We start from the raw sequence: 4,333 nt of genomic DNA, 5'->3' as shown, positions 1-4,333 counted from the left end.
TGTAGGTCAAGTTCATCAAACTGTATCAGATTACTCTTTTTTACCTCTTCTTTCTTCTTCTAGTTGAGCTCTGATCATCCAGTCATTAAAGCCAGGTCAAGTGTGTATTATCTGCTATTATGGGTGTTCTTATGCATATGCCCTTTCTGTTTATCAGCTGGATGCTTCACTTTCCACTCTAGACCTCTGCGGCTATGTCACTGACTCTGGGCCCAAGAGTCTCCAGGTCTTGCCACACTGCTGGCTGACCAGGTCTCCACCTGGGTTCACAAGGCTATTGAATGTTGTAGGGCTTAGCTTGCAGCTTCATTGCTGTTTTTCCCTCACTTCCCTTTATTAGTGACGAACGTGGTCATCAATTAGAGTATGTATTCCCATTGAGTCTTAGTCTTGGAAGGGGGTTTGCCCTAAGGGGACCCGACCACTTGCCTTGATATCTCCTGGGCGAGCAACTTGCTTATTCTTGTAGTAATCAGTAGGACTGTCTACATTGTTTTGTATTTTTCCTATCAGTCTTTCTTTCAAGAAGTATCTTCTATTCTTCTAGCTGCTCCAGGCTGGTCTGTTTGTCCTTTCAAGTGGAAATTTCCCACCTCAGAAGATTCTGGATGAGGTTCAGGAATCCACCTATGATCTTACGTAATGCTGAGGCTCCACAGGAAGCCTCCTTCACTGGGCATGTTGTAGCCCCATTTTAGGTATTCCAATCAGTTATAGGCAGAAGACAAACTTACAGGCTTTCTATGGTGATATTTCTGGCTATTCCTTTCTATCCCTCTCAAGTGTCTATTTTATAATGGTATTCCACGGAAACCAAGATTCAAATGACAGCCAAGTATCTTAACATTATTTCCTCCCTTTTCCCCATTCCAACCATGTCTCAATCCCTGTATCCCAGAGCCCTGTTGTTTCAAGGTTGTGCATACATCATTATTTACCTCTGTCCCACTAAGCCCATGCAAACCTGTGTAATTGTTTTCCCCTCTGCTTTGTTCTTCCATTCCCCTCCCCCTTCTTGTGTATTGCCCCCTTCCCTAGCACCCAAACTATCCTTTGTCTATTCCCTGCTCTGTGCTCTACCTTCCCATCCCTCCCCTAACCCTACCTCCACATCCTGGTAACCAGCAAAGAATCCCCCCTCCCTTTTAGTATGGGTTCTTTTTCTTAGTATTTTACAGTAGTGGTCCCATGCACTATTTCTACTTTTGTGACTAATATCACTCAACATAATGTCCTTAAAGTTCATCTATGTTATGCGGAGGCTTGCAGCTTCCTTGTTATTCTTCAAGGTAGCATAATATTTCATTGTGAGTATGTATCATAGTTTGTTTATCCATTCTTCAGTTGATGGGCACTTAGGCTGTCTCCATCTTTATGCTATTGTAAATAGTGCTGGTATGAACATTGATGTGCATATATTTACTCGTGTTATGGCTCATATTTCTTGTGAGTAAATACCAAGTAGAGGAATTTCTGGATCATAAAGTATTTCTATTTCCAACCTTCTGAGGAAGCGCCATATTGCTTTCCAGAGTGGTTGGACCATTTTGCAGTCCCACCAGCAATGCAGGAGTGTCCCAGTCTCTCCACATCCTCACCAGCATTTATTGTCCTCTACTTTTTTGATCTTTGCTGTTATTGCTGGTGTGAGATGATATCTCATTGTTGTTTTGATTTGCATGTCTCTAAATGAGCTCTGGTAGTGTAGTGGTTATTCATTGGGCTGTGAAGCACAAGGTCAGTAGTTCAAAACTACCAGCTGTTCCGCAGGAGAAAGATGAGGCTTTCTGCTCCCGTAAAGATTTACAGCCTTGGAATCCCTGTACAGGGTTGCTATGAGTTGGAACCGACTCCACGGCACTCAACAACAGCAACAACAATGGCTAGTGATTGTGAAAGCTCACATTGTTTTAAGCAAAACATAGCCCCAAACCCCAGGGCAAATGCCCACAGTAACCCCCAGCCTCGGATTTTACTGAATCTGAGAGACCCACATTTTGAAGGTAATTTCACATCTTTTATTGAAAATGGTAAATGTTAGTTCTAGATTTCAGAATTCTCCTTCAAAGGCTCCAGCCAACTATATAAATAAGTATTTTGGTCATCTACACTGCTCAGTTTTGCCTGTTTGGCATTTCCTTATTAAGGACGGTTTGGGTAATCAACAGCAACTTTGAAGTTTTTTTGACCTATGTAGGTCAGTTTTCTGCACAGTAAATTAGAAATCAAAGGTCACTCAAAATAAACAAATGCAATGAGATGTACTATATGATTAGTACCTTTGTTGTTAAGTGCTGTCAAGTTGGTTCCGACTCATAGAAACCTGTATAGCGTTTCCAAGGAACAACTGGTGGGTTTGAACCACTGACCTAGAAGCCTCCAAGATAATCAGCATAGTAAAACTTCTTCTCTGCAGGATTCAGGTTATAAATAAATCCACAAAGTGAGGACCTAAAATGACAGAGCTCTGACCTGTAATTATATCTGGTCCCATCTGAAATTTCAGCCTTAGCAAAAAGATGCTATTTGGATTGGAAATCAGCTCCTATTGATAAGTTTACTAATTTGCCTCATGAATTGTTCCAAACCACAGACACCAAACAGGCTTCCAAAATAAAAATTCATGGCCCTGCAATTGTAGCAGTTACAGTATCCTAGATAAAAAATCTAAAACCTTTAGTAATCACAAGCCTGGTATTCACAATTGTTGTAAGAAACATGGTCAATACAGAAATGTATAATATAAAAAAGCAATTTCAGTATGAGAACCCTCGATCCAATCTAGGATGAAGGGATTCTGGGGGAAAGCAGGGACTTTTTCTATGGTGGCACTAAATTCCACGGAGAAACTACATCCTTGCAAATTTTTATTGATCTAGAGCAACTTTATATGCTGTAAACCTCATTGACATGCAAAAGCCTATGCCCTAGATTACTAAAACCTCAAAAATTGTGGGGGTAAGTAATCCAGCACAAATACTAATTCATTCTAAGCTGGTTGTACTATTGTTAAGATTTGTCAAGGGTATGCATTCTTTTTACTTAGCCCTGACACCCCAGTTACTTGTTAGAAAGAGACCTTTTGTCTAAATGGAATTTTCATTTTCAATTTAATTCAAAAGGAGATACATTTTTCCTCATGATATTCTCTTATCCTTCCTTAGGATTTATAGACTACCAATCTAGGATGAATTTTATCAGCTGAACCTAACAAAATATAGGAAGACTCACCTAAACCCCTACCAAAGGTCCTTCAGTAGCCCCTTAAATGAAAGGCAAAAGAGGGCCTGCCAGTTAAGAGTTTCTTTCTAAAGTCTTAATTATTTTTGCACAAGACCATGTAATACTTGCATCCTGTGCATCAAAAGGCAAAAACAGGGGCTGGAGATTTGTTCAAACTCTGTAGGCAATTAATCATATTGATATCCCTGTGTTTTCTGTAGTTCTGAACTCCCATTTATTACTTTCAAATGGTCATTTTGCAGTGCCTTTTTCAATATTCCTGTGCATCGGAACAATCAATATTTGTCTGCTTTCCCTTAGGAAAAACAGCAAATTGATAGGACTGTAATGCCTCAGTGTCCCCTATTTACTTTTGTCAAGTAATTCATGCAGATTTGCAACCTTTGCAATCTAAGAAGAGTTCAAAATTATTACAATATGTAGGTGATTTGTTAATATGATCAGCCTTCTAGCAAGAATGTCGTGCTGACAGTATAAGTTTACTGAAACATCTAGTTGCTGGTGAAACAGGTCTCTAAAGATAAACTACTCTTGCTCTGCCTTCTGTTACACATCTAGTTCACTTAATCTCTGAAGAACATGTTTCTATTAACCCTAACTGGAAAGAGACCATCTTTGCTTTCTAAAACCAAAAATCAAGAAGAAGCTACAAGGGTCTGAAGCGGTTTATGTATATTGCAGAGCCTGGCATCTTAATTTTTCCACTAAAGCTCAACCCTTGTATAAATACTTAAAATCCTCTAAGCCAGATTCACTACAGATCACACTTTGAAACCAGGAGGTTGTAACCAAATTAAAAGAGACTTTAATGACTACTGCTACTTCAGATTTTGTTTGAAAGATATGCTTAGACTTTTCTCTAGTTATATATGAAGTGTCAGGTGTTTTGACCCAGAAAAATGGAGGGCAGTAGAGAGTACTGACTGAGTATTGGAGCGAACACAGGCAAATTAGTGGAAACTACTGCTGACCCATAATACAACAGGAAACCTCAAAATCCTCTGATTACAGATTCTTTTTTTTTATTTTATCAAACTTTTTACTAGAAATTAAGTGAAGGTATACAGAACAAATCATTAGTTTTATACTC

Source organism: Chrysochloris asiatica, unplaced genomic scaffold (genome assembly GCF_000296735.1).
Source record: "Chrysochloris asiatica unplaced genomic scaffold, ChrAsi1.0 scaffold00031, whole genome shotgun sequence".
Classification (NCBI taxonomy): Eukaryota; Metazoa; Chordata; class Mammalia; order Afrosoricida; family Chrysochloridae; genus Chrysochloris; species Chrysochloris asiatica.
This window is presented reverse-complemented; position numbering follows the sequence as displayed.